Consider the following 17,053-nt stretch of genomic DNA (forward strand, 5'->3'; position numbering starts at 1 on the left):
GCTCAGAGAACAATTAAATGTAAACAGTTTTACTACAACAGGGCAAACCCTAAATGTTAATGGAGGTCATGGATAATGATCAAAAGCTCCAGAGCAGCTACTACTTGAGCTTTGTGGTGACATCCTTGGTTAATATCTCCAAGGTTAAAACAATAACTTTAAATCTCAACCTTGATCCCAGATTCCTTCAGGATTTCCATGCATTCACCTGAGCTGAATACAGAAAGGAAGACGAAGGGAAGATCAGAGGAAAGTAAGGCAGAAAGACAAAAAAAAGGGAAAGGAAGTTAAAAATGATGGCAGAAAGAAGGGGAAAAAAAGACCAGGAGGAAAAATGCAAATAAAGAAGAAGAAAGGAAAGAAAGATATGTTGGCTGATTTGCAGCTCAGCAAAAGTAATTTAGTGTGTATCTCAGTTTTATACAAGCTTTCGGTAGAGCTTTCATCCCCAGGCATACAAGGCAAACAGAATGAAAGATCACTAAGGTGTATATATAGACATCCCAATTAGCCCCAATGCAAAATCTGTATGTCCCTTAAACAAGATTATACTGCTGTATTATAGTTTTGTGTGGACTAAAAAAAAATTGGAGCAATAGATATTTTAGCTCTGATGTTGAATGTAATAATCAAGATGTACAAAGTACCTACAAGGAACCCAGTTGGCTCGAGTTCGATCCCGGGATTCCTTGCTGTGCGGCGACAGCGCAAAACCAGGGAGCCACCCTCACAGTGCGGTCTATAGATACAAAAACAAATGCGAAATCAATTTGATCTGAGTGAATTACCTCTCTGTCAGTTCCTAATAATAACTGTAACCTCAGCCAAAGAGAATTTGCCTGTTCACTCTCATTTGCTCCCATTGTGCCGCCGAGCCAATGCCCGCCAGCTCCAATCCAATTAGCAACAGTAGCAACTCTCCCTCACTTCCATTTAATATGCTTTCTCAACTTTTTGTGGGATTAGAGAGGGGGATAGACTGTGTAATAAGGGAGACCGGGCTCTGAGGTGCTTAGAGGAGCTCCTGACTAACAGTGAGGCGGCAGTCGGTCCAACACCTGTCCCGATATGAACCTGATGTGAGTCACGCAGCACGGACACATGTCCGGTGGAACATTAGACATCAGCAGTGTTTCTATGGAGAAAGAAAAAAGTGTGCATTAATGGAAAGTACAAACGCAGGCTTCCATTTCTACTCAAGTATGTTACATGAGAAGTCCATTTCAGTTGGGTTCTGGAACACCATGTCTCTAATCTGGCACACTCTGTGCTGTCTTTCACCCTTTGAAATCTGAGCAGTATAGCTTGATTTCTTGAAATGTATGAGAAAAGGGCAATGAGAAATATAAGAAGAAATTACCCACAAATTTGCAAGAAGATTAGTAAAAAAGGACAAGAAAATTACTTGAAAATTAGAAAAATAAATACATTTTAAAAATGGGGGGAAAGAAGAAGAAAGTAAAAAAAAATCAGAAAATGACCCCAAAAAATGCTTAAAATGTATTAGAATTCTATAACATAATTTTAAATATTTAATTCTGATTTTTAAAATATTTTTCCCAATAGCTTTTTTCCCTTTTTCTCTAGAGATGTTCCCTATCATTTTCTAATAAAAAAAAAAAAAATCAGTTCTCAGAACATTCCTTACCAAGTTGCTCATTGCCTTTCCCCCGCGTTTTGGGTTTTTTTTTTTTTTTAGAAGAAATTGCACCAGAGGTTCAAGGTGTAAATACTTGTGAGAGGCATCTAAAAGTAGCCCAAGTGTCCAGGCTGCCTTACATTTTTAAGTTGACTGAATTTGAGAAGACAAGTTAAATCATTGCAAAATTACCTCAATTTGTCTCCAAAATTCAGCGAATTTAAATGTATATGACAGCCTAGACATTACCTTCTTAAATTAATACAAATTTATTTTGTGTTACACTGTGCTCATAAATCCCTATGCTTTTGCTGGAATGTTTCAATATTTATCTTTCAAGGCTGTTTTCTCTTTTTTTTTCATAGCCCGAGCCCCCAAGAAAACTGTAGAGATCTGTGTGTATCAATGTACAGTGAACTAACAGTAGTGTCCATCATACTGGTACAGCTTACTATCAGGAGATACAGTAGTGAATGGCAACTTTGCATTGTAAATAATCATTAGAGAAAATACTACCTCTAACCATTAATGGACATTTTTACATGATTTGAAAATGCTCTATTTGTCTACCTTTGTGGATAATTTGTCTCAAAGTGAAAAAAAAACAAACAAACAAACAAAAACCCCAGCAATGAACACTTGAGGGAGAATTTTTGGGTGGTTGCAGTGAGCAGTCCTTCAAAATGACTCGGTTAGGGTTATGAGGAGATCATTGCCATGTTTAAAAGAAACCAATGACTGTTGTTAGGAAACAGAATGTTAACAGTGGTTTTCTGAGTTCTATTCTGAGACTTTCCTGCTGATCCAGGAGGAAATGTTTCAGGAGGACAGTTTCTATGACACGCGTGGATGCAGATGACTGGTACAGAAAGAGGGAAAGTGAAAATAATCTGAACCTGGTCCAGGCCTGTCGGAGTTAGCAGAGAAACCCCCCAAACTGACCTGAGACCTGATTGTTTGCAAAATTCCAGCATGGGTCAGTTGGGAATTTGTAATTTCGTCACACACTCTGCGAAATAAAGGTTCCAAAAGGGTCCATCATGAATTTCTAGGATTATGTTTTTAGGATTTTAGAATAGTTCTGAGATTTAAAAATGATTTTAGGAGTTTAGGAAATTTCTAGGATTCTGCGATGTTTCTCAAATTTTGGGAAGATGAAGAACAAAGGGTTTTTCAAGGCCTATTTGTAAAACTACGAGTTCCATTAAGATGTAAAACCCTGATAAGTGGGAGAAAATGGATAGTGTAGTCAGTTACTATTTTTGAAGCCTCACTGGGTGCGTAGTAGATGAAACTCTTGGTATAGGCTATAAAATGATTCTCAATAGAACCTCCTGGTGGGTTCTTGTGAGCACCCATAGAAGGTGGAAAGGTTTTGGATACATTTTTGATTTACACCATAGAGGGGTTCTTAGTAGAACCTCTCAGATGATTCCACATATGACCCTTTATGCTGGATTCTAGGAAGTTCCCTCTAAAAGGGTTCCAGTTGGAACCTTTATAAAAGGTTCTACAGGAAACTAAAAAGGGGTCCTCCAGAGAAGACAAAGAACCCTACAACAGTTCTAAATAGCACCCTTATTTCTAAGAATTTATATTTTATTTGTGATAAAGCAGAAAAAAATCAATATGATGTTTGTTTGTAATTTTCTCATGAAAAGTGAAGAGGGTTTTGTTGCAGTTTTATTGTTTGACTGACACTTTGAGCCATTAAACTGTATGTTTAAGTGATCCTTTATTGTAGTCATAAATGCAGAGAAAATGACTCTATAGCAGACATGAAACAAAGTTTCTTTTTTTGGTATTTTTGTCTTTTAAAAGTGTTTCATTGAATGCATAATAATCCCCAAACCAGAGCAGAATCCACAGAGTGCAGCAAGTGCCCTCTCTTGTTCTTCTCAGCCTTGATGCTTGATGTGTGTGTGAGTGAACCGGGCTCCCTCAGATCACCAAAGTCTCTATAACTTTGCCCTCACTGTGAACACAATCCTCCCGAGTGTTGCCTTGAAGAGGAAACACACAGCAGCTTAGACTTTAGCGCCAATTTTTCAATACCACATCAAAGACATAGCGCTGGCCTTTCAAAGTGTTTAATTTCAAAAGTAAACACTAGAGTGTATTCCCGAAAATATTAAAAAGCTGTAATAGGCCTTTTAATATTATATTAATAGGACAAGAGCTTGCTAGTTGGCAAAAGGTGCCACCTACAGAAACCTATCAGCTGATGATTAGAGATGCTGCAGTACTGGATGCACTGTGAAAAAAAAAGAAAACATCACAAAAAACATTTTTATAGATTTTAATGTAAGGTTATGTGACAGGGACAAAAAAGGTCAGGAGGCCTGTGGCTTGCCTTAATGAGTAAATATGAGGAATAATATTACTGTCAATACTTGTCATGATATTGTTCATGCCAACAAAAAATCTATGGTATCATAAAATGATCTGAAAGTGTTGGTATGCATTAAAAAAATCCAACAGACTGCTCCAGGAATGAGTGACGACTGGTCAGGAGAGCTGTGCAAATAAATCAGGTTATTATTAATGCTCAAATATCATTATTTGCAATAATTAATCAGTTATTAATATACAGAATCATCCCAATTTGCATATCATTCATGTTAGCATGTTTAAAGCACTCAAAATATAATTCAGAACATATTTTCGTTCATGTTTATTGGTCCCCGTTCCCCTGTTTTCTGCAGTAGAGCTACGGTGGCCGTGGGGTAAATGTGGGGCCAGCCCCGCTCTGGTAGTGCAGTGTGTATTGTACATGGGAAAACACTAACACGCGTGCTCCAGTCGTTAGTGTATACACTGTAAATCACGAAATTTGATGACATTTGGGGCTGACAGCCCGAAGCCCCCATAGACATTTAAACGCAGACTATGCCTTCGCAGCTCCAATCCATTGGCACGATGCGTCAGCACGGCTGCCATCTTGTGTCAGTGGCAGCTGTGTGTACTCACTACATTGGACAGTGGAGGTCTATCAGTGATTAACATCATCATAACTCACTGAATTTTCAAACGATTTTCAAGCCATTTGATTTGTTACAAAATGGCAGAGGTATTAATAATACAGAATAATTGGTTAAATTAAAAATGCAAGTTTTCATACCAAAATGCTTCATCTTATGTCGATAGTAAATATTAATTCTATGAGTAAATATAGACAAATTTATATGTGATATATATATATATATATATATATATATATATATATATATATACTGTATTATTTAATTCTTTTTTCATTCATTTATATATGCATATATTTTGTAAGCACTTTTTCAGCAGTGTAACATACTTTTATATTTATAATAATTATAAATATAGTTCTCTGAACATTTTTCCCTAATTTTACAATAATATTCGAGTAATTTTCTCAACCATCTTTCTCCTATAACTCTTATATAATAACTTCACATTAATTCCTTGTGCTCCCACTATCTATTATCTTTCCAAATGGGCAAAAAACCGAACACACTTTGAATCTATTTTATGAATTTGTCATACAACTAATATTTAATATCTACATAAGACGTGTATATCACACGCACGCACGTACGCACGCACGCTCGCACGCACGCACACACACACACACACACACACACACATATCTATATCTATATCTCTATCTATCTATCTATCTATCTATCTATCTATAATTTTTTTTATGAATTTATTTTTTCCTTTAAAAATTTTTAACATACGATATGCTAATTTACATTTTAGGTTTCACTTACATGTATAGCGTGTCAGGGTTGCCCTGAGTTACAGATTGATTGTTACATTACTCTAATAAACAAATGTTATTTGCGTGTGTGAAGGCCATGGATCTCCTACGTCATCTGAGACTTCGGAGTCGCTAATATTTCAGAGTGGAAAGGATGACTCGCTGTCGGTCTGTGAAGTCTCGCGATGCTGGCACTAGCAAACTTTAGCTTTGGCATCGGCAAGGAGCTAGATTCTGTAGCTCATGGAAATTAATGGAGTGGATATCTTACTGGAGCACAGGTTGGAAACCCTTAATTTGCAGGAGAAGTTGGATTTAAAGCGCCTGGCTGCCCACCCAAGGGATATCGTTGGTAAAACAAATTGTGTATTTAACATCAAGTGGTTGTCGGAGAAAAAGTGGCTAACGGTTAGCATCAAAAGGAAATCACCCTTCTTTTTTCCTGTGTCTGCTAATTGGCGGAGAAGACACCTGGTCCAGGATGGGGATTTCTAAAGTTTTAAACATCTTTCTGGGAGGATTGCGAAACACAAAAGCAGCGGGAGTCAACTGGGTAATGCTGTGAAACTGGGCTGAGTTGGGAGAATAACTGTGGCTGCTCAAGTTGACAGTGGGTACAGGCGCTCCACCAAGCAGCGGACAGGTGGAGAACAGGTGCATGCTTTGTCGGATAATTAGCCAACATGTATTATAAACTGTATGGAAAATGTGAAACAGCGCTGCAGGACCACGATGTGTCGGCGGACTCGGGAATACTCAGGTGCATTTTTGAGACAAGGTGAGGGCGATGGGAGGCTTCAGAGGCACTTTGACGCGCAGCCCATCTCTAAAGGGACATCCAGCACTGTGCACAATGAACTGTACAGGCAGACGAAACAACTGCTGCGGTGAGTAAAAGCATATTTCATTTCACTTTGCTGGATTGATTGCTATAGATGATGACCAGTGTCAGAGGTTGTTGTCAGTGGATCTGCAGGTGTGTGGACAGATGTCTGTATGCCTTGTTGTTGATGGTGTTGAGCTTTTTGCCATTTGCTTTTATGGCCATGTTGGGTTATTTGTATTGAACTCAATTGTGTTGATTTATGGCAATGGAATATTGCAGTTTTAATTAAGGCTTGTCACAGTGGTAAGGTAACTTTTGTTAACTTGTAATCTCCCTTGTTTTCTCTTTCTCTCTGCCTCCCTTCTTCAATGTATGTGTGCAATATGTGTTAAAAACATGCCACTCTGCACTCGTTGCTTATGCAGGACCACTTCATATGTTAAAATGATTTAAACAAACAAAACAAAAACACATCAGTAGTGAGAGGATTGTAGTTTTACTAACATTTAGGCCATCAGTTTAAGTGGTTGGTCCCCCACCATTATTTTACACACAGAAATGCATAGATATATGCTGCCTTTCACTGCAAGTGGAAGAAGTGGAGCACTGTAAGGTTAAGAACAAGAGAAAATGTTGAAACTGTGTTCATATGGAAGTTCAACAGCTGATATCCTCAGAGTTTTAGGATGGCATTGAATGTTTTGCTATTTCAAAGCAAAAAAAAAGACTTTTTTTTGTAGGATGGCATGGTCTGGATAACCACTGTATTAGCAGGTTTGTCTTATACTAGTGGTGGGCGTGGTTTGTAGGGACATTATGTTTGCTAGGGCTGCTCTATTATGGCAAAAATCATAATCACGATTATTTTGGTCTATATTGAAATCACGTTTATTTACCATATTACTCACTGAACATGTTGCATTTATTGAACATAAAAGAACTTCTATAAACAGTTGAACTTTAATCTTCCTTAAATATATATCCCATTGAGCTTCTTTTAATTCCTTAGTATAATACCTGTTAGGTTGCTTATTATAATGCATCCTTAACTAATGACTGCGTTGTGGTGGATGTCGATGGGGTTGTCCTTTTCTCCTTTAGTTTTTTTATTTTTTGGTCTTACGCCACTTTGTGTTTAAACCTAAGATAATTAAAAAGAGTTGACATGTTGCCATGTGGTGCAGACACCACCATGTTGCAAAATAATTCAAAATAAGGGTACACTTGCAAAATGGAATGTGGAAAAGTAGTTGTTTTTTCTCAATTGCATTGTTTTTGTAAGTGTCACCCAACATTTGTAGGTTTGCTACCTCTTGAGCAAAGGCAAATGCCATGGCCATTTTCTTCCTTTTTTTCTGGTCATTGGTCACATAGCACCAATTTCAATAGTATTTGCATATTTCTACTGCATAGGTGGCCTAATTTTATAAGGAGACCATCTTTTCAGCAGTGAAATACTCCCTTAAGGACAGCACTACAGCTGCACCATAGCTGGGCCCATGGGTAGAGCTCATTTGATTTTCGTATAGGTCAGTGTGTCAAAGCAGATATGTTAGTGCTGAGGTAAACCCACAAAGAGCACTGGAACAATGATTTTCTGTCTTCACTGTGAGTTTGTTTATTTGGTCTTTAACCGGGTGATTTATAGACAGTTTAAAAATGTGCTGGGGGATGCGTACACAGAAACTGAACCCTTGCCAAGAAAACGTTACAGACAGCAGTGAAAACCAGCAGCCTGGATACATATTGTTTCTAAAAGTTTCCTTAGGCCATTTGCACTTTGCTTCAAGATGTACGAAAGTCGAGCACCCCTGTCACCCCATACAGAACCCCTATTTCATGACAGAACAAAGTAGTTTTAACCAGTGCCCCTCATTTTAAACAAGTCAAGACAAAGGTCATGTGATGCAAACACACACAAAGTCCAGCTAACAGACGCATTTGTGGAGGGACATCACCTACACATGCATACACATATGTCCCTCTCAGCATACAGGACTTGAACACATAACAGCACATGACCAAGCAACCTACACACACCATATACAGTATGTTGGAGAAAATGTGACATATTTTAGTATTTTTACATCTTTATTTTTTTGCGCTCTGCATATCATGCACAGTAAATCATAAATTATTAATGTGTAACAATTAAAAGAAAAAAAACATACATAAAAATGTAAATACAACCTCCCCCTACTGCTAACTGTGAAATACATATATTCAATTCAATTTTAAAAATGCAATGCCACATCCACATCCACACATGAAGATGCATGAATTGTGCACATTGCAGTAATCCATCTATAGACCAGTGACCCTTTTTGTGTCAAGGGCCCCTGAAATTGATACATATTAGGTCATGGACCCATTTGATAATACTTTGAGGAGATACCTCCATCTGAAAAGATTTGGGTTATTAGATAAATTTAGGAACAGATGACAACTTGGAGGTGACATCTAACCTGGGTCCCTGGGCTGAAAAACCCCAGCTGAACAGTTGTTAGGGAGAAGGTTGCCTTGAGGGATTTCTGCCAAAAATGTATTGGTTAAAGAGTGACTTTACCCCCAGACCACCTTTTTCAGTTGAAAGCAATATGGATATTTATTTTTTTGACACCCTACCCATTGACATGAATGCACAAAAACAGGGTGAGGGCTCAGTGATAGGGGTGGGGTGTATTGGAATTGAGCTTTAATTTAAAAAAACAAACAAAAATAAACACTAACCAGAGGCATTTTAGCTCAGTTATTGGCAAGATATTTTGTGGGTGTTTGTAATTGACCCTTCGCTAAGTCCTGTCACCCCCTTTGGCTATTGTCAAGCTTGTTAAGCCTTTTCGCTCCACATGTAAGACTGGCATTTTCATCAGTATTAATGAGATAGAGTCCAATAGAAATGATGGCAAATTTCAGGAATAATAGTTCTGAAACATCAGAGAAAAGTAGAAAGAAAGGACTACAATATGCATGTGTGAGCTCATTTGTCAGCGGAGTATTGTTAACAAAGAGGACATTGAAACTGAAGGAAAATAGATATCAGTGACACCGCACTTGTCATGTCAGGATATATTCATTCATTTGTGAGGACAAATTTGGGGCATTTAATGGGAAAAGATGATTGTACAGAATGGAATCAGGAGGAAAATAACTAGAGTCCCTGCCAGGCTTTCTAAGAATCATAGTTTCATAAAGCCTGGCAGGGACTACAAATGATCACAGGTTATAAACCTGAAACGCACACCATGAAGGCTGCTAATGATTCTGTCTCTGCCAATGACTTGAAGTCTTTTTCTTGTAGATTTGACACTGTTGATTATGCGACACAGCAGGCTGAGTGAAGCAGTTGGAAAAGTCGCAAGGTTAGCAGTTAGTGACATCAGGATTACCCTGGATGAGGTTAAGAAACAGTTTTTATATGTTAACACTTGCAAATCTCAGGGCCCAGATGGCGTGGACTGTAAGGTTTTGCGACCATGTGCTGATTCGTCTCCTTTCCAAAGGCTGTTTTAGTACTCAAGGCAATCTATGACCAATGCAAGCGGTGTCTGATTGTACTTGTGCCAAAACACAGTAGGCCGAGAGAGATGAGTGATATGCAGCCAGTAGCGCTTACCTCAGTACCTACGAAGTTAGAACATATCCTCACTGAGGTCTCACCAGTCTTGGATCGATACCAGCTTGCATACCAACCAGAGCAGGGGGTTTAGGACGCACTGTTGACAATGACCAACAGTACATGACAACCTTGAAACACCTCACAGTCTTGTGAAGATTGTATTTGTTGATCTTAGCAGTTTAACACCAGCCAAACCCACCTGCTGCTAGGCAACCTGATGGATCTTGGGGTTAATCCAAGGCTCAGTCTATGAATCTATAATTTTCTCCTCATTCATATCCAGCAAGTTAGACTCAACACAGCTATTTCCTTCCCTAAATTTGTAATTACAGGGGCCTCACAGCGTTGTATTTTTCCCTCTCATACTGTATATATTGTATTAAAATGATAGCTGAGCTTCAGTCTCCACTCACCTTTTTTAAGTACTGAGATGATACAGCCTAGATGGTAACTAAAGCCTCACAATTAATCCTTGGGGGGTTTTAAGAAAGAGGTACACAACTCATTTAAATCAGCTACTGGCCTGACATGCATACTACAGCATTTTTGGTTGTTTTTGCAGATCTGTGCACATAAGAATCATTGTTGCAATGTTATCAAATGAATAGAGATTTTCTTAAAAACGCAAAGGGAAAACTTTTCTGTTGTTAGTATGGCCATTCTCATCTAAATGTAGTTTATTACAAATTTATGACAGAATAACAAGACTTGAATATTATACTTCGCTCTCATCACTGAATATGCACATTAAATATACATGGTTTGGGCTCCTATGGATTTTTTTTCTTTTAATTAAATACAATTTGTAGCATGATTATTGTAGTTCTTGTACTCTGAAGAACTCACATCACTGGCACAGACTACTACTAGAGGCAAGCTGTTCTCATCACTGTTTGTCCCTTTTCTCATAAAAACGTGTAAATATTCAGTGTGATTTTGGTTCAGTAATTCGTGTATAACCCATGTACTTGGGAAGGCTATGATCACATGATCAAAGGGTTGCTGGGAGTAAAGAAGGAAGCGGTCCTGTAAGGAGGCAGGTTGGGGTGGTGAATGGGTCACAAAACGCTGGACTCTCCCCTAGAGGCCAGAACCATGTGAACTTTGAGTCATTTAAAATATGTATACGTCAAGTTTTTCTTTTCCTTAACCTTACCAGAGTAACTTCAACTGCCTAAACCTAAGCTCTGTATCTTGACTTCAATATGTAAGTTGATGTTTGAATGTAACATAAACTAATGTGGGGTTTTAATTTGTAGGATATCATACATACTGTTGTATGAGGATACATTGCCGTTGGACCTTAACTGTGGTCAGTTATGTATTCTGTGTAAAACACAATGTTAAGGGAAATATAATATCTGTAAATCCTCATAGGGTAAGAATCGGAGTAATTTCTTTTGTACAAATCAGTCAACACAAGGCAAAAAAAAGCACCTTAGCCATGCTGCATGTTCATGATGTTAGTCCTTGAGCCTGTGTTATTTTGTAAGTGGTACATGCAGCATTTCTTTTAAATAAACAATACTTTTTTTGCAAGGACAACCATGCCACCAAGACAGGATTTCCTGAAAAGCTTTTGCAAAGTAATAACAGTGCCTGTTATCTGAAGTAAGATATTTTGTATCTATAAAAACACATTACATTTCCTACCATATATTATCTTGCAATTAATGCAGTAAAGATTTAGTTAACATGAAACCAATCTATAACACTTTTAACTTTGAGAAAGTGAGCTTAAAAAACATTCAGCTAAAAAAATGATTAGCTCTGACTTCTAGTGATGAGATTTTCATTGCTCCTTTCCTCATGCCTCCTGAACCCCGACATGCACTGATGGATTGGCACTGAGGAACTAGTGCAGGGGGACTCCTGGAGGGTTAAAGTGGCCTTAGGCAACTACAGAGCCTGCAGCCACAGCTGGAGTGACCTGGACTCACTTTACATCACCATCAATGCTGTTGATGGTGATGTATCAAAGTGTGAGTGCAATGAATGTGAATGATCCAGGAAGTGCTGAAGGATATGGTTAACTGTAAAGTCAATTTGCATTACTGTGTTGCTTTGAAGCAGGTGTCAAAGCTTTTCTGCTCTTCTTGTTGCAACTGCTTATACTGATATATATATTTAAAAAAACATCACAGTTTTTATGCCCCCGTGCAGGTGTTTACGGGTTAGCCATCTGTACATCTCTCTGTCCCTCTGCTCCATTGTGAATGCAATCTCTCTCAAATGCCTCTAGGGAATTTCTTCAAATTTAGGACAAATCAATCAGTCAGTCAAACTTTATTTGTATAGCACTTTTCATACAAAATTAATGTAGCACAAAGTGCTTTACATATAAACAGAAAAAGTAAAACAAAAAGAACGCATGACCCCAACCCCGACACCACCCCCCAACCCACCCTCAACCCCACAGTTAATGCTCAAGGTTAGAAAATGTTTCATAAAAAAGTAATAATAGGTACTGACAAACTGAGGAAATGCTGCCTTAAATTCCTTATGAGGAAACACTGGAGGTAATGTTAAACATGGATGTAAACTGTAAGTGTAACTTGACTGGTGTGTGGAGGCATACAAACGTGGCAGTTCTCGTGGTGGTGGTTCTAGTTTTCTTGTTTGTTTAAAGAACCAACTGTTATGTCTGCTTATGTAGAATTTCAAAATAAGTCATTTGGCATGCACCATCAAGTTACTGCACGTGGATCAAACAAAGGTGCCTTTTTTGTTTTAGCAAAGCAACTAGCCATCATGTTATTTTGTTATTCGCATGAAAATCAATGACAGCTTATGCTCCCGCTTTGCCTTTAAACCTTAAATGTCTGCACATCGAGCTAAGCCTCTGGAGAATGACAGTGTAGTCTTTTGAGAGCATTTATATCATTAAATATTAATAAAATAATAAAACCGTACCTTCAGACTGAGAAATGGGCATGACAGCACTTTAGTATTATGAGTCCAGCCAAGCTCCCTCACATGGGGATTGAGCTGAGTCAGGCAGCTCTCAGCCGCACGGTAATCCCTTCGGTATTGTTCAAATCAAGGCTCAACGCGGCTCTCATCCCTGCGCTAAGACGTGGGTGAGGTGGTCACAACATGACAGAAAGAGAGGAGGAGGGGGGTGTTCCCGATGACAGTCATTTCCTGAGGGAAGATACCTACAGCACATAAATCACCGCCTGGATATCTTACAATTTTACAATTTTACCTTGGCGGGCATGGATTCAGAGAGGTGGGGAGTCATTTGATTCTGTTCAGATAACTTTGTTGCATCTTGACTGTAACAGTGGTAAACAAAGCAAAGTTACCGTATTAACCTTTTGAAACGTATAGCACTTTTCTTGTGCTGCTTTCAGGCGCCTTATTAGTCTAGTATTTAAACCTTTGAACCCTGAGCAAATTAGGGTGATTTCTTTTTCATGGTAAAAATTTCCTTTGCACAACATGAAGAAAGGTGTGCACACTGTAGCTGCGATGTTTGGGGCTAATGCTCTTCTTCTTTGGAACAAGCAATAATCTCACACCTCCTGCAGAAGAGGTGTAGTTAGAAAGTATTGTTGTACTGGATTTGGGGCAGTGACTAGATAGGCCTTTTTGCTGTTGGTTTTTTGCAGAGAACTGCAAGGAGCAAGGCCACCCAGAGACTTAAAAATATTCAATAAGGTCTTAAAATCAATTTCAGAGCATTGTGGAAGCTTAAACATTGAAATGTGGACAACTGTTCTGGTTCTACTGGCAGCTGAATTTACTCTGTAGTCGATCAGTACATTTCTTGTCAAGAGATAGTAGCAGTAATCAAGACATGAAGAGACAAAGGCATGTAAAATTCTGTCAGTGTCTTTTTTTAAAAGATTGAACTGAAATATTTATTGCTAATATGATAAAAAAAGGATTGAACAAGTGTCATGCTAAGCTAGTAAAGAAAACACCAGTGTATTTTCTAACATGCTTAATATTTTTTATTGGGCAATTGCCTAACCTAATCACCAAAATAACTGTTGGCATAACTGGTATGTTGTATGTATATTTGTAGATTTTATATGTGGAATTTTTATGTTTCATATGTAGTGGAAATATTTAAACTTTTTATTTTTTATGTTTCCATTTTCAGTTTTATGTTGTGACAATGCTGTAGTCAAAGCTGTGTTTGGTAACTTATGAAAATAAGTTTTTTTGCTGAAACTGTCACTTTGTTGTGATAGAAATACATAAGACACATGAATACACAATCATTATTCTTTTACTGCATTCATTGCTTGATTCTTAGCTCAAATGTTTTCAGAAAGATATTTGAGTGTACTGTTTAGCCAGCCTGTTCTAGAACTGGTAAGTCCGGTCAGACGGTTTTGTGCGGCATCCACAGTGATGCTGGAGTTGCATCCGAATGTCCTGGTGAAGAAGGAGCTGAGCTGGAAGGTGAAGCTCTCGATTTGCCAGTCTATCTATGTTCCAATCCTCACCTATGGTCATGAACTCTGGGTAGTGACCGAAAGAATGAGATCGTGGAAACAAGCGGCCGAGATGAGATTCTTCCACAGGGTGGCTGGGCTCAGCCTTAGAGATAGGGTGAGGAGCTGAGACGTCTGGGAGGAGCTCGGAGTAGAGCCGCTGCTCCTTCACGTAGAAAGGGGCCGGTTGAGGTCATCTGATCAGGATGCCTCCTGGGCGCCTCCCGCTGGAGGTGTTCCAGGTACGTCCTACTGGTAGGAGGCCCCGGGGCAGACCCAGAACACGCTGGAGAGATTACATATTTTGTCTGGCCTAATCCTCCTCCAGGAGGAACTAGAACAGGAACTTAGCCAGCCTGTTCTGTATCTGAATATAGCTGCTATGACAGTGCTTTCAGGGTACCAGATAATGTCATATTCGAATAATGTCAACAGACATAATTATGAGACACCAAAAGGCACATTTTGCATGTGCATGATACGCCACAGGACAGCATGAGTTGAGAACCAGATAGAACCGATCACGCTGTTATTATTCGCTGCCGGACGGCACCTGATGTGTCAGCCTGGTACATGCAGGGACTACTAACACTAAAGAACTTAGCTGGATGGAATCTGTCATGTCTGCATGAAAAGCAGCAGGACAGCGTCAGGTTGAAACACTGCCGGTAAAGATGTAATGTATGGAGCGTAGAGAGCGGAGAGATATGTCTGATCCAAGTAAACCCCACTGTGGATCAGGGGTGCTTCTGGAGTACCAGGATATCCCATACTCCATCAAGTTGGGATCTGGGGAATCCACATAAATGCTAGGACCCAAGGTTTCCCAGTAGAATATTGTTTTGTAGCAAGATAATCAATGTTATTCACTTCCTCTGTCAGTGGTTTTAATGTTCTGGCTGATCGGTGTTTGTGAGAAAATGAAAAGAAAAGTGGGGAAAAAAGGAAGAAAAAACAATTGTGTTGAGTTGCTCTGGTCAGCTTGAATTCAGTTGGTTACACTTCTGTCCAAATGGGATGAGTATCCACTCCTCAAACCACTCTGGCAGCATAATCCTTTTCTCCACTGCTCATCCATACACGCAGTATGTTCCAAAAACTCTCAGCTTTGCCATAATACAGCTAAATACACAAAAAAAAGTATAATCCCGTTTTATTCATGGGGGGATTAGAGGGAAATGTTGCTTGTATACTGAAGCCTATTGGATCCAGTTTACCACAGTTATTATTACCGTCCACTCACCATTGTGGTTTATATGTTTATTGGTCATCTAACAACATGGAAAATGTGTTTTTTGAAAGACGGCCTTTGGTCCACGTCTGTACCGTCTGCCCTTTTGTGCACAAGATTAAGTTTGCCAAAAAATATACTATTGATCATCATTGTCCAGACAGAATGATTTCTGTTATGCGGTGATCCCTCCGTCTTTCCCCACACTTTACAATGAGGGTTGTAATGAGCACTGCAGCCTCTAGGGGCAGGTAGACTTTTGAATCTTGTTATTTTGCATTTTATTTATCACTAGGATTCAGTTTTGGGGTCAAATATTTCAAGAAAGACAGCTTTGTGAAGCTGTACGATTAACTATGAAAGTAAAGGTAGAAGTGCGGCAAGAGAGGGAAAAAAAGAAGGTCTCAGAGGACAGGTTTTAAGTTCACCTGCCAGTGGAAGAAGACACTGTCTACTGTGTCTGTCAAGGTGAGATGTGACATACTGTCAGATGGGTGAGCTAAGGACAGGCTACAGGCTTTTAAGACATTTTGGAGAATTTTCTATCTGTCAAGAGGAAACCAGTAGTTATTTTAATGGAATACATGCAGACAATTCTTGGAAATGCGTGTGGGGGTTTTAAATGGAACCATAAATACTCACAACCTCTGAATGGCTTGTTAAGGGCAGTCTGTGCCTGCATGGAGTTGTTGCACATTTCTTGCGTTCCCTTGCTGTTTTACATCATTATGCCTGGTTGGTTTTTCAAAAGAAAAACATAAGCCCCTTTTAGACATGCATCTCTTTCCAAGAAGGTGATACCAATTACACATGTCAGCATCATGCAGTTGTACCAGGAGCGTTCTGGGATTTTGGGGTCTTAGCTTTGACATCAGTTGGATGGCTCTTTCTCCAGGAATTTGTTTTGATAAACAAACAATTTTTATGCCTTTTTAATGCACACTGGCAACGTATTTACATTCAAAGAACATGTCTTAAACCACAGTTTGTGCGGTACACATTTCAATTTTTGATTATGTTAATCCTTTTAAAGTCTGGACAAATTGGCTAGATTTCTTTGAAAAAACAAACAAACAACAAAACTTGGGAAAGAAGTAAAGCTAAAAAATTTACCTGATGAAAGAAGAAAAGAAAAGAAAATTACCTGACAATTAGTTCGAATAAGAAGAAGAAAAAAGAAAAAGAGAGTTAAAAAAATAATAATAACAAGGAAATGACCCAGAAAAAGTTCTTAAAATTTATAATAATTTTTAAATAGAATTTTAATATTTCATGTATGAAGGGTTGGATGGATGGATAGAAATTCCTTATAGCTTTTAAGCTTTTTTGGTGATGTTTCTTGCAGTTTGCAGGACATTTCTTACTAAGTTCCTCATTGCTCTGGGTTCAAAGGATGAGATGCTTGTGAAAAGCTTAAGATCTGACAAAATGACCATTAGTGTTTCACCTCAAACACAGCACAAGTGTGAACTGAATCCCATCAGCACAAAGTGTTGCATATAGCACAGGCCTCTCAGTAATAGAAGTCTACAATTTTCCTACCAATTTAAA

Source organism: Plectropomus leopardus, chromosome 21, assembly GCF_026936395.1.
Source record: "Plectropomus leopardus strain MGB_pleo_1.0 chromosome 21, ASM2693639v1, whole genome shotgun sequence".
Lineage (NCBI taxonomy): Eukaryota > Metazoa > Chordata > Actinopteri > Perciformes > Serranidae > Plectropomus > Plectropomus leopardus.